General features: G+C 41.3%; 1 long non-coding RNA gene across 2 annotated transcripts in view; it reads left to right on the top strand.

Annotated features, from left to right (window-relative positions):
* Nucleotides 1-7,562, top strand: part of LOC109269372 (uncharacterized) — a 17,169-nt gene extending 9,607 nt beyond the window's left edge. For both annotated transcript variants that reach the window (XR_002081045.2, XR_002081044.2), the window contains 2 exons: nt 5,426-5,531; nt 7,331-7,562. This is a non-coding gene — a long non-coding RNA (uncharacterized LOC109269372). The remainder of the gene's footprint in view (nt 1-5,425; nt 5,532-7,330) is intronic.
* Nucleotides 7,563-24,790: the final 17,228 nt, after the last annotated feature.

Below are 24,790 nucleotides of genomic sequence, written 5' to 3'. Positions count from 1 at the left end.
TAAATATAAAGCTTAAACAGGGAGTCCTTTTAGTTTTCCTTGGAAAAACATAGACTGTGTCAATCATTTTTAGAAAATTATAAATCATTTTGCCATGTTTTTTGTTTATATTTCTAGTCTTTAAAATGTAATTGACTAATCTCTCTGGCTTACACATAATCTAAGATTGTTTACTTGATAATGATTTTAAGTTGTCACATAGTAGCATTTAAAAAACTTACCATAATTTGTTTTATAAAGGTATATATAACCATTGAATATTTGGCTTCAAAAAGAGATTTACCAGACTAGTGAAAAACATTCCACACATATATTTATCTCATGTACAATATGAAGATAGTATATTCTAACATGTACATGTATTTTCTCCTTCTTTATCTATTATATAAAATGCATTATTGAACTACTGATACTTAAGTACTTAAAAGAAAAACAATTGTATAATTATCTGTATTTCATGATTCCCAAGAATATGATCTCATAACAAATGTAACAGCAAGTGTAATAAAGTGAGTACATTCTTACTTTAAAAAAAAATGTCATTCTTTGCAGGCTAAACCTACCATAATTATCTTTATAAAGCTAATTACATGTCAGGTATTCCAGCAAACATTCTTATTCTCTGAGCAATGATTTCAATGATTTCAAAATAGTTTTAATGAATAAAGTTATATGCATAAATTTTAAAATCACTACCAAGTACCTCTTATTATACAATACTCCTAGAGTCTACAAAATACAAGTCTCTTTTTATACCGCTTTGTAAATACTTTAAGTCACTTTATATTATAAACCACATAGGACTAACATACTAGAGAACATAAGTGGAATGCCAAGTTTTCTTCTGGATGAAATATTGGCAAATTTATGTTTGATCCTTAAGATTAGTTGGTTATTTTATTTCTATTATGAAGAGCCCTTTGTTTGTGTGTGTGTGTGTGCGTGCGTGCGTGTGTGTGTGTGTGTGTGTGTGTATGTGTGTGTTTGGCCTGAAAGTTAATTTGACTGCTGTCCATAAGTGAAGTGAGCAATTCAGTAATTAACTTTTGTGTTTTAAATGTATGAACTTTAATTAGATTTCATTATAAACAAACAAACGTCAACCATAATTATAAGCTCCTTGGTTTACCCACATATTATCCCTTTTCAAACAAACTTGATGTCAGACAAATTAAAATCAAGCAGCCAGCAATTTTGAGTTGAATTTTACATGATCTGCTGGTAACCTGATTACTTTAACTTCAATATCATTACAGGAAAAGTATTTCAGGAAAAATAATGACAAGAATTCCAACAGGAGACAAGCTTAATTGTATTGATTCAAAAGATGCATGTTCATAGGAACCATGTTGAAGGAATAATGTTATCTCAAATCTACAGTTTCTATTAAAATGAAATTGTCCAGCATGAAAGAGGCAATTAAGATTAGTGTCTGCAGAACTAGAGATACTAAACTAACTAAATAATTATCTGGGCCCAATTATCTTATACTTTAGGTAGCAAAATACCAGTGTGGGGCAACTATAAGGCATGAGGTTTGCAGGTTTATTTACTGACTGGTGTATCTATTAGGACCAAGAACAAGTGGAGCTGTCAGGACATAATGAAGGTAAATGATTAGTTAGCACCAAGCCTGAACTCTTCTTCAATGCAATAAGAGTTAATTAAAGTTTACCACCAAACATCAACCAAAGCAGGATGTTGATCAGGTTTCAGCATTAAGTGCAAACAGACAATAGTTGGCAGCAATTAGTGCAGCTATCAAATGACATGCAATGATAATTATACATTTAAAACAGCTAAAGAGCTGAGGGAAAAACTAATCAGCTTCTTTGACGACAAATACTCAAAGGGCAGGAAACAGGTATCAGATTATTTCACTTTAACACTGTAAATCAATCGAATTAAACAAGAAAAGGTTGTATGGGTGCATTATCTGAAAGAGAACAGTTCACTGGATTCAAAATGAAATAAATCTGCTAGTATTGGTCTATCAAAGATAAGAACTTTTGTAGCCAAAGAAAATAAGTTACTTTTCAATTAAAGTTTCGGAATGAAGTCTGTGTAAAGGAAGTTTAGCTTCTTAGTCTTGGGTAAATTCAACAAGGCAACAAGTATTTCACCATAATTACTGTTACTTAAATGAGGCATTAACTTCGACTTTAAAATACTATTCAAAAGTACATTGTGCCTGAATCTTATCTTTGTGTACCCAAATATTATCTCCCCCAAAAGCTTTCAGACGTTAAGATCAATTTTTTTTTAGTGCAGCCAAATATAAAACGAAAGTCATATATACATATTTAGTGTATGTTATAGCAAGTCTTTCCTTGATGTCCTTCAAATCCAGGGCTTCAATCTTGCTGAAATCAATGAACCTGAATGAAACACATCCCTTAAAATAACGGTTATGTCACCTCACTCTTTTCCATAGTTCCGGGCCTGCATCCTAGAGCATAAGTCTAGAAATACACCCGTACTCATGACCCCACCTCTCCAGCTTCCCAACTAATTCTGTTATGCTAAGGATTTGTACACAGTGCTGGCTAATCCCAATATTTCCCTGGAGCTAAATCTAAGCCATGGCTGACTCCCAGCACAAAAATGTCTCTCTCCAAAAGCCCTTTAGCCCCCTTCAGCACTCATACACTCATTGGTCCTGACATTTTCACTTCAGCCATGACAAATGAGCTGATGACTCTGATGTGATTGCATGGGAGGATGGCTTTATCTAAAGATATATCATTAACTCTCATCACCATCTCCTAATATGGCTCTTCTGGGTTAATGTGTTGTGAAAATTTGAGGAAATTTTTGTGTAAATATATGCGCTTTAAGTAGTAAGAGACCAACTTCATCAAAAGGAGAAAAGAGTAGCCAAAGTGGACACGATCAGGGGAGGGGGAAAAAAAAGACTAGCATTAACTAAATGTCGCTCTGGGGATTTAAGTAACTCTACTCAACCTCTGCCCCAGTGCAAACCAGCCAGCTGACCGTCTCTTAAAGGTCCCTTCTCTTCAACATGGGTGGCTGGAGCACAGCGTCACTTGTAAGTTGGCACAAATAAAGCTTCTCAGATAAATAAACATGGCTAATCAATCTGCAAGCCCAGGTCTTTATTTTTCTCCCAGTGTAGTACGTGTTTTATTCTTGAACCCTTAATTTCCCATGTTATGAAATCTCTCTAAATTCATTTTAATGGGGAAAGGGATTGTCAAAGCCCATTTCACTCCAAGATCATTGTATTCTTCAATTAGAAGGAAGCAGTATTTTTCCAACTACTATTAAATGTGAAACTTGTCAAGTTGCAAAGGAGAGGGGAAAAGGAAGCCTTTCCATTTAGCATAAATATCACAACCTTTAGGTTAAGTTAGAACCCAAGTTCCAGTTATGTAGTTCTTGTTATGTATACTATGGAGTTTACAGAGTAGATACTTGTTATAACCTCTTCTCTCATTTCATCTGAGAACACACAGCCAATCAGAGTCAACTGTAGCATAACAGACCTCAGGAAAGGAGGTCAGGCTTTGAGGTAAAGTGCTATTCACTCTTGGACCATGCAAGGAGCTCTTTATTCCTGTTCTTATTGGCATCAGTCCCCCTTACTAGAGCAAGAACAAAGCCAAGTGCTCGTGTGAGGTTTATGAATAAATCAGAGGTGAGCCACTGTAAGTGCTGCCCATGATTTCCTTGTTGACAGTGAGCACTTAAACAGGCTTCTATGACCAGGGACTTCTGGCAAACCATAATGATTCCTAATCTGCACCCTGCTTCATTTCAAGAACTAAATGACCCACCCCATTTTTCCTGCAAGTTTTCACCTTTCAAGCAATTCTTGTCCTATCTCAAGCAGCTTAACTTTAAAATCCCACAGCAGTCAGCTTGTGCTGTGGTCATCACAGAAATTGTACCAGCTGAAAAGTCTTCCTTTGCTTGGAAAAATTCCACAAATGAAAATATCTCCAACATAACAGAAATTATTCTCACATTAATATTATAGACTCTTTACATATGGCAGCAGCTAATTCCACTAAGGTGAAAAATACGAAATGATCTGCAGAAGGGCACATACACATTAGATCTGATCAGCGAGGCTCTGTAACTATGTGATGTTTCCCAGGAATTTCTCTGAGCTTCAGTTTCCTTATGGGTTAAACAAGATGATTATGCTACATCCCTTCTGACCGCAACAATCTATGGCTCTGCTAGAAAAACCCATTCAGATTGCACTGAAGATAGTGTTCCCTATGGAGTTTTCCAAGACAAACCCAGATGTTTTTAAGGTTGTTTATTTCTTTTCAAGAAGATCTCAAGAAGAGAGGCAGATTCCAGTAAAATAGTAAACTGAAGCTTTCTGTGTACATTTTTAATGAACTATTATTCATTTTTTCATTCATTCAACAGACATTTTATTAAGCACCAAGGATTTGCCAATAATGTCCACCACAATACAGTGATTAAACAGGTATGGTTGCTGCCCTCATGGAGGCTGAAATTTATTTGGAGGAAACACTTAAATAAGCATCATGAAAAATGCTGAGATGCTAACTGTTTTTCTTTCAGTGAAATGTATCATTTCCTTATCAGTACTCAATAAAGGCTTAGCTTTATATTAATGTATTTCTTATCAAGTCCAGGGCCAGTTATAAATGACCAGAATACAGGCAAGGCACACATTTTGTTTTTAAGAAAAATTTTAACAAAGATTTTGAGCCACACACATTACGCAAAAAGCAAACTCAAAGCTGAAAACTTATGATCCAAGTACACTTACATTTCCCATAACAATACAAATCATAATTTTAAATGTATCTTATATGTATCACAATGGGAAATTATTATGAATTTTAAAAAGAAAGTCCATAATATAAATAGATTTTTGTTTTTAGATAGTCCAAAAATTGTATTATAAATTTATTAACCCTTGTCATGAATCTTATCATCTTTGAACCTGGGTACTCCTCTAATGAATAATGCATTATTACAAAAAGATAAAGGATTGTGATGTCCTCCAACAACAGATAAGCCTGCAGTCTCATAAGTTGGCTATAAAATCCCTCAAGAAAATTTAAAGGTTTAAGGTTTGTACAGTATTACTGGAGTATTAGTAATTGGATCTCTTCTCTAAGTGGGTATGAATCTTGATCAACAGGGTGCCAATGTCATAGTATCTATACTCCTTTCGTTGTGTATCAAAATATCAAAATACCAAAAACATGGAAAGGTATTTCTATGGCATCTAATCCAGTTTTTGGAAATCCTCTAATTCAAAGGCTTTCAAACAGGCTGGGTCAACAAGACTGAAATAAACACTGTGGTATCGTCTATTATTGCATATAATGGACAGTCTGGGATCTTGAGTTCATGTAGATAGACTAAGGTCTGAATTATTTAAAAACGATTCCTGTTCTAATTTGCTTCTTAGAAAAAGACCCAGAAATGCATTCAACGTCTAAAAGCCCTCCAAAGCAAAACAACCCATGATGATGGAGTGGTAGAGGTGGAGGAGGGTCCTCCTAGATGTCATCTAGGTGTGTGTCAATAAGAATATACCTTTTATGCATACCCGTTTCCCAGTTTCTACTTGCATCTGTTGTAAGAGAGAGGGCATCTGTACTCACAAGACCTATGTAGACTTGCTTTATCAAATCCTGTTCAGTTGAGTATTACATTAAAACCAGCTATTGAAAATAAAGAAAAAGGGAACATAGGGTATCGGGCCCTGTCACATTTACTTATTTTGATGTTCACAACGCTTTAATGTTACGTAATCTCTACAACAACTCTGAGATACAAATGAGGACACTGAGGCTTAGAAAGGTTGAATCATTTGGATAAGATGATCCATTATAAGAATTTAATTCAGGTGTCTCGTAGCTCTAGCACAATTCCTCATGGTCATTGAGTGGTCAAAAACGGAGGAGATTTTCAAACATCTGAAGCCTAAGTCAAAATAAACTCATTTAAAAAGGAATCCAAAGTAAACAGAATCAAAAGAATGTCTGTTTTTTACTGTCATTCTCTCTGCACTATGCTGTCTTTAAAATATCACAGCACTGTCTTCATTTACTTTCCCTACACAGAATAGAAATCTTATTCTTCAAAACACCATGTTCATGATTATTAAGCATACATTTTAAGTCACTGAGGTCATCAGTACTCTTATGAATCATAAACTCATCTGGACCATTCAAGTGTGACCTCCTAATTAACCCAAAAATATGTTTACAGTCACAGTGATAAGATGCCATCCAGAGTGTACTTGTACTTGTATTTGTCTGCACCGCACATTTTCCTTTTCTTCTCTATCTCCAAGACCCATTCAGTCACATAACAAACCCTTTTCCAAGCAGCCAATATAGCTGTGTGACCATTGGTCCTAGAGTTGGGATATCTGAATTCTTGTCCTGACATTTTCCTACCTTGCTTGGTAATTCAATGATCATTTCTCCTGAATTCAATATCCCATATTTTAAAATGAGCTGGCTGAACTGAATAACTCTAGGGTATTCTCAGGCTTTAGCATCTTGATGGTTTCCAGTTGCCTTACAAACCTACCTGTTATTTTCTGTTGTGGTCATGTTGGCCAGCTCTTAGAAAATGAAAGGAATTTAGTCTACAGAGAGAAAATTTCACAGGCTACCCTTAGGAATACATCTACATCTAAAAAGGAAAGAGAGACAGTGACATGGAAAGAGGGTGGCTGGGTGTGTACGTGTCTTTATACACACTCCTAGTTTGTATATACTAAACCAAAGATATGATTCGTTCTCAATTGAGCAGCAGGCTCATAAAATTTTAAGTATTACTTGCACTATTCCTAACTGTATGGAAAAAAGTACTAAGAACTGTATTTTAGAGAATCCGCATTAAGAAAGCCTTTCAGGTTTAATGAAGGTACTTTGGGAAAAGATTGGGCTTCTTCAATTTACTCTTTCAAGCATGCGAATTTTAAGATTCTCCATAAACTTCCTTCTTACAAAGTTTTGTTGTATTTTGTTTTGTTTTGTTTTGTTTTGTTCTTAACAGTACAACCAGGTGGCACACACCAGCTCACATGTTTTTGTATTTTAACCATTGTTAAAGCTATGGATTTCCTTTCTTCTTTACAGTGAAGGAAAAGAATTTTATGGACAGTTATAAAATGCATATTTTAACCGAAAAGTCAATTTTCCCTGGTTAAAATGATTTAGGACTGAGTAAATACTTGCAGAATGCTTTCTGTTTTTATAGCTAGAACACAATAGAACCTATAAACTCTGTCGTCAGAGGTATGTGTTATAGCGCGTACCATTCAGAAATTATCAACTGTGCGCTGTTGTCTCCCCAGGACAAGCAAACATGAGGAATGATCAGTCACCTAAATACATGATGCTGGTGTGTGAACTCCTGACCTGAATGACTAAAACACCTACTCGGGACTTGTCTTGGACCATCAGGGCATTATGACATATTAACCAAGTCAAGCTGCCCAATTCTTAAATGTTGTTTGTTTATTTTTTCAATCTCCAGAATGTTAACGTGGCTAATTATATCAGAGATAAGTTGCTTGCCAAATAGGACTTCAGTGTCAGCCGTTTTTAAGTTGTGTGCATACATTCAAAAATAGCTCAAAATGGCAAATATTTTATTTCACTCACAAACCTTTAAGAGAGTAGGGGAGTGGAGAGCAGCCATTCCTGGACTGAGGATTGTATGTCAAACGTGAAACCATATCAAACTTTCAAGGCAACTTGTGAACCTCTGAAACTAGGGAATTAACAGAACATCAAATCCAGCAAGATCACAGGGGCACAATCCTTATGCAAGAAAATAATGCCATCGAGCCCTCATTAAAAGACCATTTCGTCCTTAGCCATCAAAGACTGTGAGTGCACTAAGATCTTGGTTATATCATCAGGGATAACGAAAACAAGTGCCAAGAGAAATTGTGCACTTTTAGTTCTCACATGTGTCCATCTGTTCACATATAAACATATATTCTGCTTTCTGTCTGATTCCTAAAATCTTGATATCAGAATACCCTGGGCTTTTGCCCATTTCCTAAGAATGCAGACATCACATAAGCTACTATTAACCCATGTGTGATCCACTTCCATGGTGGCTGGAAAGCTGCCAGTTACAACACATGGTGCTTGGTTAACAATGTCTTAAAATATAAATGAATTTATTTTTTAAATTAACACATTTTTCTTATGGAAATACCTTAATAAGCCCTTCTGCATGTAAAATAGCCTCCATGTGGATTTTTTTTGTTCTTTTAAGACTTTTTGCAAGCATATCATAAAGTTAACCATAAAAGTTTCTGAAACAATCCAGAATTTCTTGACAAATTTTTAAAAGGACTCTAGTAAAGAATTTTGGTGACTTTATATAACAAAGATCAAACACTTTTCCTTTACAATATTCTGTACTCAAGAGGCAACCCTTATCCTTTAATTTACGTGAAAACACTTCTGATTTCCCAAGTTTCCATGTAACCATCTTAATAGTACCTCAGCAACTGAACTGCTAAAGTGTGATGAGGCCGACAGACGTTCTACACTCTGGGAAGAAAACAAGTTAGGTTAACCTCTGGTGGAATCTTTCAGTCCTGCTCTGGGGCAGCTTTCCATGCTCATCTGTGGTGACCCCCAAACCGGAAAGAGCATGTTTAAAATGTATACCTATAAATAATTATCCCCACTGAATTTGTTTTACATATGTACAAAAGAATCAATTCCCACCTTTGAAGGTGTCTCAACACTTACAGTATTTTAACTGCCCTAATTATGGTTGAAGAAACATCATTAAGAGGGAGCCCTGACCATGTTGTCAACTGATAACCAGTTACAACTCTAACTAATGACAAGAGAAAACCTTACTGCAAATGTCTCCGAGAACGAACATACAATACTTAGACATTTTATAAAGGACTTAGCTCAAAATGAAATGCACCATATACCTACAAGGCAACAGGAAGATGAATGAAATCCTCAGAAAATAACTCTGTATCCTGGTTGACGAACCCCTCCCAACCACAAGAGCTGACGGGCCACTTAAAACACTTAACATTGCCACAAGTGAGGACACACAGCTCTTTCCCAAATGAGCTATTTATAGCCTATGGGGGTGGTGGAGGAACACCATATAGTCCATCAACATAAATTAAATATCCACACCACTCTCGTGGCCACCTCTGAAGTAACTGTTTTCGACAGCAAAGTGCTGGGAATTCGTGACGCCCAATAGTCAATATTTGGCGAGGCTCGCATGTTTCCGAAAACTCTGCTACATACAAACCCCTGTTTATCATCCTCTAGCTGCACAATTGTCATACATAGTACTTCCCAGTGACGATGAAAACACAGGGCACCTTATAAGTTGCTGAAATCTGAGCCCCTGCTTGTTTTCTCAAGTCCTGGACAAACATAACTTTAGAGAGAGCAGAGCATAGGCAGAAAGAAAGAGGGGCCAGCATTTTCATCTTCTTTCATCTCAGTCATTCAGTCAGCCATTCAGAACCCTATTCAACAGAGCTTTTCATTATGCAAAAAAATGCTAATCCTTTTCCGATGCTTTCACACTTGTATAAACCCCCATTCCTTCAACTGAAAAGCAATTATATCAGTTTACCTTTCTGTCAAAAACAGGATTAATATTCCAATAACAGAATCTCCTTTCTTTTCCTATCTTTTTGCTTTAGGAAACTAGAGATTATGAGTAGAGGCATTCTTAGGACAAGAATACGTTATTTTAAATATGACTGTGTTAACCAATGAATGGAGAAAAGGAGAATGATCGGAAGAAGAAAAAGTCCCCCAGCATACTGCAGAAACTCTTTTCTGTGACAGAACTGACCTTCCCTTTGCAGATGCCCAAAGAGACTGAGACTCACTCTGGTCTATTAATCAGAAACAAATTATGAAAGAATGTAGCTGGACTGGTTGACACTATCCTGTCTTGGGAGACTCAGTAACAGCCTGGTAACAATGTCCTCTTCATGGGTAATGAACAGCCATGACAAATGGGGCAGAGAAACTATTTATTTGCATATGCAAATTCTCACACAAGGGAAACATGTACAAACAAGTGTCATTGTAAGGTGGATTAGGCAAACAACGCTTTCTTTTTAGGACATTCTGCAGCCCAGAACATTAGTCAGCACAATTAAACCAGTCTCCATGGAGACTAATGAAATTTCACCATGGTATGAGTTAAATTAGATAGCTAGTTATGTGTTTCCACAATCCAACTTGAAATCCATTATTGTTTCAGAACAATACAGCAATTGTGCCTAGCTGATCTTTGCCAGCTCAACAAGCTCCTAAGTTGACAATTTGCATATGTTAATATAATTAAGCACTAATTACATGAAACTTGTACATATTCACATGCACTTTCCCTGGGCGCTTTTCAGTTTGAACCTTGGCCAAGTCTTTAACCCTTAGAATGGTCTGAGAGGATAGAAACTCTGCCTGTGGGTACAGCCCCTAGGCAGACACAGAAAGGCTCCTCATTTATAAACACAAAGCTTAACCTGGCTTCTCATATTTCTAGCAACAATGACAGAAAATATTTTGTGAGTGTGGTAGGGACCAGAAATGAGGGAAAAGGGGGAGTGGATTAGTCTTTAAACACTTATAACGAGTATCTTCTCATAGAAGAGCAATAACATCCATTTCAAGAAAATGTTAAGAATTTGCTCTCACTAACATTGTGGAACCTTGGGAGATGAAAATGGTTTGACAACAGCAAAAATGGCAAGTAGAAAAGGAAAAGGGAGCATCAGCACCTAATGAGCTTTACATAAATATATGCAGAGGCAATTAAGCAATGTTAATTACTATGACAGCAGTTAATTGAATATAATTAGATATTTTAAGCCACTGAATAAAGCATAGTTAAGATTAATTTTATTGAGATTAATTGTAAATAAGGATAGATTAACTCTATGTTTTGACAGGCATAAAAAGTAGTTCTGCAAATTAAGCAGGAGCGTGGCCACCAGTCCAAAAATCATATATTATTTTAATGTCACACCTCAGAATCATCCCCTCAATAAACATGACTTTTCAAACCCAAACAGACAGGAATCTTGAAGAAAAACAAACAGCTTGCAGAGATTAAAGAGCCTTTTGTCCTTTTTCATGTGCATTTCTTTTAACAGACTAAATTAAGCGAGTCTGGTGTACGTTTTTTAGGAAGGAACATTTCACACTGAATGGAAAAAATGTTCTATCACATATGAAATTCGTGCAGCTGTGCGGAACTTGGTCCAGATGGTTTTAGACTATAAACCACCACCAAATGATAGACAGTAGGCCTTCCCAAGATTATGTGATAAAGTCACAATCTTTTTTTTTTTTTTTGACCTCCCAAATTTCTGCTTTGTATTATTTCCAATCAAATCTCATATTTTCTTTTACAAATGTGTTTCTCCAAGAGGGTTAAAAGAAACCTTGTGCCCACTAAGTACTGGAAATAAATGTACAATGAACTGGAGAAGGCCTCCTTTAACAGTTATCAGCTAAATCATTCAGCCACAAAATGCAATGATAGCTATGACAACAATGTATGCAGATGACAACACTTGATCATTACTCTTACAAACAGTGGTTTCTGGAAATATTTCTTAGGAAAATACTGCTAAGTGAAAATCCCTCCCAAATACTTTCACACCAAGCCAATTCATGCATACTCCTTAAGGAAATTAACACAGTCCTCAAGAATGCTGAACAAATCACTAATAAGAAAGGAACTTCAATTGATTTTGAAATAAATCAATAGGTGATTAACATAATATTTTTAAAGCAGCAGAATGTGTGTGTGTGTTGCATAAACATATATATTATATTTCCAATACCTCTTAGCTACTAATCGAACAAGGGCTTTATGCTATTGAGCATGCCTCTATACTACCACACAACTTCCTTAGGATGCCCTTAGTCTTTATAACGAAAATCCTAAAATGGTCTGTGAAACAAGACTACGACAAGCCATTCTGCAGTGAAAGATTTTAAATCATCCAGCCTCTTCTAATAGACTTGAGACTTATTGAGGTAGAAACCATAAAAAATGAAGAAGGGAAATTTAATCCCTGAAATATTGATTTGCACATTAATATCATATAGGCAGAGGGCAATTTGGCTTCGTGGAAATGACACATTGTCGACCCTTGGTGAAGTCAGAGCCAATCTAACTGCTGAACATGTCTGAATCTCAAGAGTTATTAAGGGCTTCCCTTCTTGCCTTTATGACTTTTCTTCAGCCTACCAATGCAATCTTAAATGTATTATCTTTAAGAAATAATTGTAAAACCTCAGGGGTTTTCCAGTTAATGGAAGGGAGGCCAAACCACATCAGATTCTGAAATGCAACATTAAACCCTTGCAATCAACAAAACCACCCCAATTCTCATCCATCCAGTGGAGGATCTAATATTGTTATTAGAGATAATCAAATTTCATTGTGTAAATTTAGGCTCATGGTCAGAATGAAAGCAGTAAATTCTGCAATATTAAACAGCGATTTTCTCAGCATCCTTTATGCTTTCCTTTGCTGGTGCAGCATCTTTAAAAATAATCCAACTAGCTCAAAATTAATGAACAGATTTGGGCTCATCTACTAAAAACTGCAAAAGAGTACAATAGAGCTGAACATGTTTCCTTCATTTTTAACTTTTAGTGGCAACTTTCACTTCCTACACCCAGAGCCCAGTCTCCCTGTCTAACCTCACAGTTGGTGCTATTGCTTTGACTTACACAGCTGGTTTACCTGACCTTTCTTTGTTCCTTAGGTACATTTCACTTTTCAGATTTATGGTATTTCCCCCATATTTCATTGGCTCTATCTTCATTGCCATAAAAATGAAAACACTCAAATATGACTTTACTTTTTTTTAATCCAAAAGCAACCAGCTATTGAATAAATACACAGTGATGCTCTCGCCTCAGTTTATGCCATAAATATTAAAACCATTAAAAAATAACTATATAAACCTTATGATCCCCACACTGAAGCCAGGTGCAAGAGGTTAAAACAGCTGGCTAGCCATCTTTTATTTTTGTGTGCCTTCCTGCTGATTGAAACCGCAAACGTTGAAAACTATCAAATATTCCCTTAAGGATTTTCTCTTTTTAAGACCAGGAAGGAAAAAAGAAAACCTTCATTTTCTGTAATATGCTCCTCTGTGGAGAAGAAAAACTCTAAAACACAATCAGTCACAGAGGTGGTGAAATAATTCCAAATATCTCCTTTCTGTTGTATTTAAACCATCATTTCCAACAACTTCTATGCACAATTGTTTTTTATTCTTCAGTTAGAAAAGAGAAAAGAGGGGAAAAAAGAAAGAAAGAAAGAAAGTCTGAGCTTGCTCTGTCAGTTTTGCCAGTAAATATAAAGTAAAACAAATGTTGATGGCACCGAGAGTGTTACATACCCGGGCTGTGTTTTTGCATTGCTCTCAATGGAAGCGATCGATGCCCGTGTCACTGTCGCGTCCCAATCGCAGCCAAGTCTCAGCCTTAATCTAAGCAACACCCGAAAAGGCAGCGGCAGCCGCAGCCTCTCCCTGACTCTTCCATCCATCCACCCAACTAAAAATATAATACTACATATGAGCTTTAACCACTCCACGTTTATAGGGATCAAGCCACTGAAAATCCAGGAGAACACAATAAAAAAAAAAAAAAAAAAAAAAAAAAAAAAAAAAAAAAAAAGAACCCTCCTTCTGTCTCTTGTCTCTCTCTCCTCTCTCTCTCTCCTCTCTCTCCTCTCTCTCTGTCTCTCCTTTTGCCATCTACATGATCCTTGATTAAACATGGAACAGAGTTATTAAAAAGGGGGGGGGAAGGACTCAAGGAGAGGAAATGCAACTGTCAGAAATCGGGACCGCCAGATTTCCTGGTGAACCTGCCTCTGTCTGAGTCAGTGTCAATCCACCATCTTCCGCCAGTGAACTTGTCTTTGGGTTTTTGTTTGGTTTGGGGGGGGGGGGTGTTGTTGTTGTGTATGTGCTTTTTTTGGAAGGGGGGAGGGGAAATGCAAGGTGGGGGCTGGAGGTGGGGGGGGAGTAGGGAGAACGTGTGTGTCTGTGAGTACGTGTTGAGTGTGAGTGTGTATGTATGTGTGTGTAGGGGTCGGGGTGGGGGGGGGGGGGTCCGTGTTTGCGATCTGAACCTTTGGTACCTACAAGGAGAGTGTCTCACCGAACGGTAGCTAAGATCTCAGCAGAACCGCGCGGAAGTGAGGAGTCACGGCCAAAGGCGCCCACTGGAGCCTCCTCTCCGGGCCGGACCCCAGCCCGAGCCGCGAAAGGAGCCCCCCGCCCGGATCACAGGTAACAAAAGAAATACAAACCAGTGCACCGTCTTCCGTGGGGGAAGGGGGACAGGATGGGTAACCCTCAGTAACTTGGGCATCGGCAGCGAAACTTTATACAATTCCATGAGAAATTTTATTTTTTTCTAATAGAAACGAGCAGAAAGAATGGGGGGGGGGGGGAGGAGGGTGTGAAATAGAAGTAGGAGGAAGGCGAGACCCGACGCATTCCAGACCCTCTTCCCTTAGCTGTTCCCGGCCGGAAGGCGCACTTGATGCGGAGAGAGGCGAAGAAGGTGAAGTTCGTTTGTAGACATGGAACCTCCTTGGGGGGCCAGGGAATAAATCAGTTCTCACAGCGGCCACAGCCCCCCCAATACACACACACACACACACACACACACACACACACACACCCTTTGCCAAAAGGAAAGGAAAGATTCTTGACCCCGAGCTGCTGGCATCGATCCCTGGTCTAACACACACCCAGCAGCGAGAGCGCCGGGCGAGAGCTGCTGCCGCCTCCCGGGTCCCTGGCCCCGAGGCCCGGCGTTCCCGCCTCCTAACGGACCTGCCTCCCTTTCGCCAGCGCCCGAGTCCGCGCCTCCCGCGCCGCCGCGAGCAGCCCTCGGCGGTGCCCGCCGCCCGCGCCGGACGGCGGGGGTCTACCTGCAGCCCCAGCCCCAGCTAGCGCCCCGGCCCCCTGGATCCCCCTGCCCGAGGCGTTCGGACCCCGGGTCCTCCGCCAGTCCCGCGCGCTAAGCGCCCTTCGGGGAACTTGAGAGAGGCAAGGGTGGGGGTGGTAAGAGGAGGAAGAAGAACGAGGCTGAATAAGGGGGGTAGGGCGGGTAGAGCAGGGACAGAGTAGGGGGAGAGGGACTCCAAGCCCCGCCGCCCAAAGTCCAAACTTTGGGAGGATGAGTGAGAAGAAAGGGCCATCCCGACCGGGCTGCGGGGGTGCGGGGCGACCGGGGACCCCTGGCAGTGCCCGCGCCGCTGCGGAGCTGACAGCTTCCCCGCGCCACGAGAACGCCACAGGCTCGCAGTGGAGACAGAACCCGAAAAGACAGGAAAAAAAGGAGAGAAAACTGCTCGGCCGAACGTGGATGATCCGCCACTGAATCCAAAAGTTAAATCCCAAAAACGCAGCCCCCCCCCCCAAAGAAAGTGGAAAATCAGGTCCCTCAGTGCCCCCTCCCTCTTGCAGCGGAGCAAATCCTTGAGCCAAAAAAAAAGGGGGAAAGAGATAGAAAAGGGGGGCAGAGCGGAAGAGATGGTCGGGATGAGGGGATGTGTGCGAGAGCGAGCGAGAGCGAGCGAGCTAGGGGCAGAGAGGGAGAGAGGCGGAGAGGGAGAGAGAGGGAGCGAAATATCAAAGATTGTGCAAGATCAGGCTGGAAAGATAATCGATACTCGACCTAAATTTAACACAAACTACTCAATAAAAGTTAAAGAAAAAACTTACTTTCCATTTCCCCTGCAGTTCCTACTCGATCTTCGCCTCTTTTTTGTTTTGCTTTTATTTTACTTACAGCTGATCACATCCAAGTAAAACGAGAGGGTTCATTTAAAAAAAAATAAAAAAAATAAAAAAATAATCCTCGAACTTTATTGGGTGAAAATAAAAACGCTGAAGCAGAAAGTGGGGGGCATGGAGCGGTCCTCGGGGGTCCGGGAGGAGTTAAAGCATGTGCCGACCGCGGTCTCGCTGTTTGGTTGTGAAGGGGTTGGGAAAAGGAGGAAAGGAAATGAAAATCCGATATGTCTTTATTCTGCTAATTATTATCGTTTTAGCCCTGTTTAAAAAAATGGCTGATTAAGTTGAGTGCGCATGTCTTTGTGTGTCTATTCCCGATATGCACTCTGGGAATGAGAGAGGAGAGTGAGGGAGAGGGAGAGGGAGAGGGGGGGAGAGAGAGGTGTAATTAGTGAGGTGATCAACATTCCCCAGACTGCAAATGACGCGCAGCCCGGACTCGGAGCAGCCCGGGAGCCGAGCGGCTTCCAAGGCTCGGAGCGCTGCGGCGGGAGCCTGGGACGCTGCGACCGCGGACAGGGCAGGGGATGGGGGCCTCCGGGGCTCGCACCCCACGCGCCCCTGCGCGCGCGACTCCCAAACTTCATTAGACACACACACACACACACACACACACACACACACACACACACACTCTCTCTCTCTCTCTCTCTCTCTCTGTCTCTCTCTCTCTCTCTCTCTCCTCCCTCTCTCTCTCTCAGCAAAAAGGGAGAGAAAATAAAACACAAATACCGCCAAAGCAATGCCCTTTAACCAGTTGAAAAAAAAATTTTTTTTATTTTAATGAGTCAAAGTAATTACTATCGGACCAGAGATTTGTTTACCAGGGAGCTTTAAGGAGAAATGTAAGTTAGAGTAATGAAGAGTTTTTCTCTGCTTCATTTATTCTGCTGTGAACAAGAACGCATTTTAATGGCGAAATACGGGGCCTGAGCAAATATGCAGATGTATGTAAATAAAGGGTGCCTGGCAGTGTGCACACCCCGCTTGGCCCAGCCTATTTCAAAGGAAGGATTGCACTCTGGATCCACCGGCACCTATTTAGGCTGGTATCTTTCGCTTACACACTCAGCAGAGAAAACCCAGGGCATGGAAGATGGCAGCGGTTAGTTGAGTCAAAGTAAACTTTCAAATGAGCATAAGTGATGGGTACAGGGGTGATAGTGGGGATCTGATTCTAGCCTTTATGTAATATTTTTGAATATTTTATCAGAATTGCATAAGTTCAATGTAATAGCTTTAAGAAGACTTAGGGAAAAAAACCTTTCATCTTGCAAGTCTGTTGAATTATCTTTCTTGAAGCACATTATGATGAATTTTAAAACCCCACTACAGATCTCATTAGAATGAAATATACTTGGTATTTTCTGGTGCAAAATTTAAGGTGGCTGATTCTCATTTGAAAATCTAATTATCTCTTTCCAATATTACAGATGTGAATATGAGTGACACTTTCATTAAAAGATAATTAACTAAAACTAGGAATAGACATACTTTTAAATACCCCCTACTGAATATCTGAATATGGAATATATATATATATATATATATATATATATATATATAGTTCCTTGCTACTCAGATTGTATCTTGATACACTGCTATACCACAGGTCACAAATAGACACTATCTATATAATATTTCAAAAATAGGAATTCTAGAGAAGGTGAAAGTAACAAACCAAACAAGCTAAAAACAGGAAATACTTTCAATGTCCAGGTTCCTGGACAGGTGAGGCGTTAGCTGCTTTTGAGTTGACAGGCCTTTGAAGTTTTGGATCGCCAGGATCTGCTTCAAAACCTTGTCTTAGGCCTTAAGCACCAGATCTACCAAATACCAACAGGAAGGTTTATCGCAGAAGCACTAAGAACAACAGAGGCTGCAAACATGTATCTTTCAGGGCCTGAAACCTCCTGTAATCAGGGAACATTTGGAAAATCCTACAACTGATGCAAATGGCATTAAAAACCAAACAAGACACCTGGGAGGATAAAAGCATAGTCCTCAAAAGAGCAGACCTAGGCCCAAATCAGGAAAGCTAGACGCCTACAACAGCTGGCTAAGGTTACAATGAAAGTCCAGAGGCTTGGAGTAGAGAATATAACCTAGATATGGTCTTTATTAAGAGAAAAAAAGCAAATCACCACCTTAGGAATCTGAAGTCGATGTACGTACTAGTATAGTATAAACCAGGGCTACTAAACGCTAACAGAAAGAAAATCTTCTACCTCTCCAAAGACTGCATTCTATTTTAAACTTACTAGGGAAGAAATCTGCTCAAAGTGTATGGCTTTCTAAGATTTTCAAGTTACTTTGTTTACAGTCTTACCTTTACATAGTAACTGTATCATTGGCGTGCTGATTGCACCTCAGTTGAGTTTATCCATGTGCTTTAGGAAATATACATGGCCACGGTGGTAAAATTTTAATTCTCTGTAACTTGCAAGTGAAGGAGGTGTTTATGTAGCATTGCTGTTTACAGAAAAACACCCCAGAGAGCAAAAATTCTGGCTTTAAAAAACTATTTGAGGTGTGTGTTGGGGAAGGGGGTGGGGGCTTTTAAAAAGACTGAGGGGAAATGAAGGCAGGGAGACTTTCAGGTTCAAATCAGAAAAGATCAAGCCCTTTGCGGGAGAGGGCTCCATGTACAAGCTCACTGATGGAAAAACCATTTCCTGCGATTTCAGACGGGTAAATGCGTATGATGAAGGAAACACCTGAGAACAATAAGTCTGTTTCAGGCTCAGGTGAAGAAAGGGGTCTATTTCTGGCATGGAAGAATAGGGAAATGATGATCATTTCGTTTTCAAGTTCTCCTTTATTTCTTTTGCCTTTTTCTCCCTGAAACATCATCAATAACATTAATGTCATTAATGTCAAAACACCAAACGTCAAATCAGGAAAACCATTTTAAAAATTTGGTGGCTATTTCTCCTCTACGTCCCTATCCCTCTCTTTTCTTGGAAAATACATCTCTCTTCTCTCTCTCTCTCTCTCTCTCTCTCTCTCCCCCCCCCCACTCGGTGGGGGGGGGGAGCAGTTATTGAATTCTAAGTAAGAAAACAAAAGGAAGGAGGATTTGTAAGAGGAGCGCCCACTTTTGCAATCCCTTCTGCTAGCGAGTATTCCCCTCCTAGGCTGTGTGTGTGTGTGTGTGTGTGTGTGTGTGTGTGTGTGTGTGTGTGTGTGTGCGTGTGCTTTTTAATCATCTCTTTCTCATCCTCTTTCACCTCTTTCCTAAGAAGAGAAGCTGGGGTGAGGGTCGGGGGTTAATGGGCTGAGGGGATGGGGCAGAGAGGGACGAGCAAGGAGTCAAGAGTTTCCTCCAGGGCTCGGCCTCGGAGCGCGCCCGCGCGAGGAGGGTAGCTGGGGAGAAGCGATGGCAGGTCTGCTTGGGGTGGGCCTAGAGGCGCGGAGCGCAGCGCCGCGGGCAGGGGCGCGGCGAGGCGGGCGAGCCCGAGCCCAGCCCGCGGGCTGCTCCGGGGCGAGGGCGCGATCGGCCCGGCTCGCCCGGGCTGCGCCGCGGTCCTTGGAGCCCTCCTCCTCCGCCCCTCGCTCCAGGAAACCCAGCTGCTCCTCTCGGGTCTCTGCGGACCCCTTGCCGTCAACCTTTGACCCTGCCCCCCCCCCACGCCCCATTCCGCTGTCCCTAAACTCTGCGCGAACCCGCCGCTGCCCTCCAGGAACGTTTGGCTACTTTTTATTACAAAGTGAAAGGAGCAGAGGTTTCCCTGCAGTACCCAGAACTTTCCCTACACCCTCTCCCACACTCCAGGGCCACCCCAACCGAGCCGAGCCCACTCCGGGGCGCTCGGACCCTGACGCCGAGCCCAGAGCTGGGGGAGAACCCAAAAGGGACACCAGGTGGTTAGGTGTTGAGTGGCGGAGGCAAGGAGTAATTAATACTGAGACAAAAGGTAATTTCCACTTCCAGACTTTTCCTTGGCGGGTTTTATTAACCAAATCTATAACGTGGACACTCTGGGCTTTACAGCCTCTTTAAGGAGTCTTCCGCTGTCTGTCCCCCGGTCTCCCCGCCCTGCCCTCAGCAGTTCACTGGCAAATACCCCACCTCCCTCTGCCTCACGTCCCGCCAGCTCTAGACCAACCCCAGCCCAAGGGGAAAAGGTTCCCAGTCTTTTGACCGCGCATCCGGGGTCTATAGATGAGCTCAGTTTGAAACGAGGTATTACAAGATTTCAGCGTTAGGAACCCTTTATATCACCACAGACACTTTCAGATCCTCAGCCCCCCTCCTCCTTCCTTCCTTTTTTTTTTTTTTTTTTTTTTTTTTGTTGGGTCTTCTCCACCCGGGGGCTATTTAACAAAGGCAGTCTGTTAACTAACATTTTTAACTCAGCAACTCCTTTCCAAACACATTTAAACTTGATACCAATGTCTGTCATTTTGTGAGTGGGGAGGTGGGCTGTGTGTGTGTGTGTGTGTGTGTGTGTGTGTAAAAGCGAGACGTGAAGTTTGTCAGTGAATGGGAAAGTGAAGGGCTTATTTGGGAAGGTGTCACAAACATATTTACAGTGAAATAATTCAAGAAATAATGTGGAAGAGTGCCAAATCTCATTACTATTTAAAAAAAAAAGTATAGTTTTCTTGAGAACTCACAAGGGGGGGGGGGGGTAAAATATGACCTAACATCCAGAATGGACACTGTCTTTGATGGTGAGAGTGAGGTAGATGAAATGAAATTCATAAAGGAAAGACATTTTAAGTGTGTGTGTGTGTGTGTGTGTGTGTGTGTGTGTGTGTGTGTGTAGCATTTGTGGGCAGTTAAAATCTGTCGTTCGCTGATTCCCTCCCCTCCCCCAACCTGGCTCTTATCTCCTTTGTGGTCTTTTTTTGTCATTAAATGCCCCTATCTTGATCCCGGTCTCAATCTGTACTTCCATATTTCTGTATATTTCTCTCTTTCTAACCACAGTCCGTTTTTGGTTTTTACTTTGCAGTAAATGTTATACCTTTTTTCTCTGGAGGTTCTGACCTGCTTTTGAAGTGTTGGGGTGGGGGGTGCAGTCATTATTATGTAAAGTTAGGCACAGGTAAGGTCAGGAATGGGGAAAATGGGAGGAGTTATAGACGGTCTGAGGAGGGAAGAATTAAGGGAGGAGAGAAGGGATGGGGGAAGGGGGAGGGAAAAGTCAGACACCCTCTGGCCTTTCAGAGGTCAGGGCTCAGACAGTGCTGTGACCTTCTTTCCCTCTAGGCAACCAGCCCAGTGTTTATAAACAAAATCAGGCGGGACTCTCCCCAAACAATAGCACTTCACCAACTTCACGAGCACTTCAACAGCTCTTATGCAAATTAATGAGGACTCCTTATCACTTACCACTACACCCCCCACCTCCCTCAGCACCAGTATACTCACTGCCTGCCCCCAAACCCAGGATCACAAGCACACCCTTCGCAAAACACATGGAGATATTTCCAGCAAACATATCCAACAAAAATTTTACATTTCATCTGTGGAATAGCTGTAAGAGACAACGACGCAGATGGGAAAAGATAGATAAGTGGGAAAAGAAAGAACTGAGATTTCACTGAATAGACGATAAAGTTGTGATCTTTTTAAACCTAAAACATCTATATCCAGTCAAAACAGTGCTGTTTAGACAATGTACTAAACACTGGCTACCGAATAGAATTATTTGAAAACAGGACAATACATTCATCTCAACATCCACATTTCCAAGACAAAAGTGCAGATCTTTATAACTGAAGAAAAGCCACCACCTCTGTATGTAACATCCCTAAATATTAGACACAAAAGCACCATTAAATCCTGCAGCAAACAAACAGCCCATCTGATCTAAGTTACAAAAATGTATAATTAAATCCATCTTCAATTACAAAAGGCAGCTAGCAGAAACTAAATCAAAGATTTTGAAACAAATGTTGTTTGCCAAGGTACAGAAATGATAGCTTTACATTATATTGTAACCAAAATTCCACTTCAGGAATAAATTACAAGATAGCAAGAAAAAAAAAAAGGTGAAAGAAAAAAAAAAGAATTAAATGATTTCAAACTTTTGCTTTAAAATGATTATTAGTGAAAGTCTAAGAGAAAAATGTTAAAGAAAATATACCTCAGAGCAAAAAGATCATCTCCTTTTCTTCTTTGTCTATCAGTCCCCTGTTAAAGCATATGGAAAATGTTTTCAAAATGCCCAGATTTGGCACATTGTCATTGCAAAGAGAGGAGCGCAGTGATGCTGTTAGAGAAAATGGGAAATAAATTCAGGATTGGGTGCTGCCTCCTTCAATGCGGATTTATCTAAGTTTAATTTAATATTCCGCAATCACTGAATGATCGCATATAATTCACAGAGATTTTAAAGGGCTTTATTTAAATACCTTGAGCAACAAGAGAATGAAATTTAAACCATTGCAGCCATTGCTTATATTTTTTATTTTCCTATTAGAAGAACTTTAACTGACAATTTCTAATAATAAAAGGAAAAACGATAAAGGTTTGGATTTTTTAAAGGGAGAATGTTAAAAGAAAGCATTAGCTTTATTAAAATCATTCTGAACATAAAATCAAAAGGCACAAAATGGTTGTTTGTAAAACACTAAACCTTTAATCGATTTTATTGGCATTCCGATCGATTAGATAAACGGAAATCTATAGCAAACATCAAAGCATTTAAAACATTTTCTCTATCTCATTTATAAACAAAACTTTTCTTTTCAGCAGAAAAAAAATGATTATCAAACGACTAACAGGAAATTCTTCAGATATCAAATTACGATAATAAAATTATTTCCACATGGAAAGGGATAATGACAATGATGGTAGTAATTACAATAATGAATAATTCAACAACCCTTTGACATGTATGTTAGAACCTCCAGCAGAAACCGCTCTAAAGGGGGGGTACTTTAAAATAAAGACTTTATTTTTTTAAATTGAAGTATAGTTGACAATACTTTCTTTTTAAGGGAAATGTTTTTTAGAGATAACTCTAGGGGAGTAGCTTAGGTGTGGCTGTCGGACTGGTGTTAATTTCCCTGCGGTTGCAAAGGAGTCATTTTCTTCGTCGGCGTTTCCCTTCCAAATTGATACTTCTTATTAGCAAAAATTAATATGCAAATGTCAGCGAGCCCTACCAGGTTTACAAACTTGTATCCGGACCTGTCTTCTACTTAATCCAAAAGGCGATTCTCAAAATAGAGAAGGGGGCGAGGTTTAGACTCCCCAAACCTGAAAGTGATCACACATGTGATCTTTCAAGTGAGGGAAAATAATTTATTTTGGAGATGTGAAAACTGCTATCCAGAGAAATGCAGCAATCAGAGCTTGTGGCATTTTCGCTGCAGCAAGAGGAAGTGTTGCTGTAACGGGTATTCTGTTTATTTGTTAAAGAAAATCAATGGAAGTGGCTGTAAAGTAGTTAGTGAGGCGTGTGTTTGGGACTCGCGGTGAATCGTGAAGGCTGACCCAGCGGCTCTCCTCCTGGCCAGAAAAGTCCCCGCATCGCCCCGAGCCGGGGCGCGGGCGGTGCGGCACCTGGCTTCTAACTCGCGGGGGCTGCCCCGCGGTGCTCTCGCCGACCGCCCGAGTCGCTCGGGTTCTCTGCTCTCGCTGCCCTCTGTCCTCGCAGTTGCCCCTTGCGTGGGCCTTCCCACGCCCCCCCTCCGCAGCACACACCTTCTTCCTCCTCTTCTCCAGCTGACTCTGGTCGCTCCCTCCTCTGCGCTACAGGTCTGAACTTCTGTACCTCTCCCCCTGCCATTGGAATCCCCCTCTTCCGACTCTCCAGGTCCCTTCGGTGAATCGCGGAATTTCTCTTTCCTACCCCGCCCCTCCCCCATTTCTCTCCCCGGCCAATTATTTAGCACCCGGGTCTTCTTACCCTCGCACTTCTATCCTCTCCTCCAGACATTCCAGAGAGTTCTCATCACACCAGAATGCACTCTTTTTCTCCTCCTCCTACTCCCCTTGGATTGGGGAGTGGGGGGGGGTGGATTTTGAGTTGAACTCCCAGGGGTTTTATTCTATTCTTTTAACAGCTTTACTTTCCCTTTTCTTCTTTGCGTAACCTTCACCTACCTACTAATTTATAACAGAAGCGGTTTCTTTCCCTTTCATTTCCTAGTTTACAGTTTCCGTCTGGGGTTGTGCCTTGCACATGCCCCCCTCTGCCTCCCCCCCTCTCCCGGGCCGCCCCCACCGGCCGCCGGCCCAGGCAACTATTTTCATTTACTCGGTTGCGGTCTCACTGCACTTTCTCTCCTCGGAATAAGTTAGTTTTCCACGATTTGAAGTTCTCCGTACAGCTCCTCTTTATTTGTCAAACTGCCTCGCTGCCCAAATAAAGGGTGGGATGGGGGGGGGGGGAGGTGTATCGCCCACCTAAGTCCCCTTTTAACAACCACCTACTCCCAGTCCCGCCACCCGGCCAGGTAATGTCTTGGGGGAATAATAACGAATTCTGGAAGGTTTTTCTTCTCAGCGCGTGCAGACTGCTCATGAGTTATTCCCGGGAGGGTCTCAGACCCCTCCCTTGTATCTCCTGGCTTCGAGTGGTCACCGTTTCAACCTCCCCCACCTCTCTTCTTCCTCCCTCACTGGCCGTCCGGGCTGCGGGAGGGGAGCGCAGTCTAAAGACCTCGTCCTCTGGCTTCTCGTTTCTAGCTGCTGCAGCTGCCGCTGAAATTCGCTGTGGCCGCTGCCTCTTCCCGCTTTAATCCCAGACCTCCAGTCATTGGGCAGCTCCTCAGAGGCAAGAAGTCAACACCATGGCAACCCGACAAGCCTATCAAATCACCGGCTGGCGTGACAGCAGCAACACTGCAGGCTGGAGTGGGCTGGGCAGAGGAGCCGAGTGGCCACTACGCTCAGGTACACAGTCTGGGAGCGGACAGCAACTGACAGCCTCCACGTTCTGGCTACACGGATGTGCACCACCCAGTTCGTACCCCTACCCTACGTCCCCT

This window comes from Panthera pardus, unplaced genomic scaffold (assembly GCF_024362965.1).
Source record: "Panthera pardus isolate Hobbes unplaced genomic scaffold, ASM2436296v1 HiC_scaffold_7, whole genome shotgun sequence".
Classification (NCBI taxonomy): domain Eukaryota; kingdom Metazoa; phylum Chordata; class Mammalia; order Carnivora; family Felidae; genus Panthera; species Panthera pardus.
The sequence above is the reverse complement of the archived record's forward strand: the minus strand, read 5'-3'. Positions and strand labels throughout refer to the sequence as shown.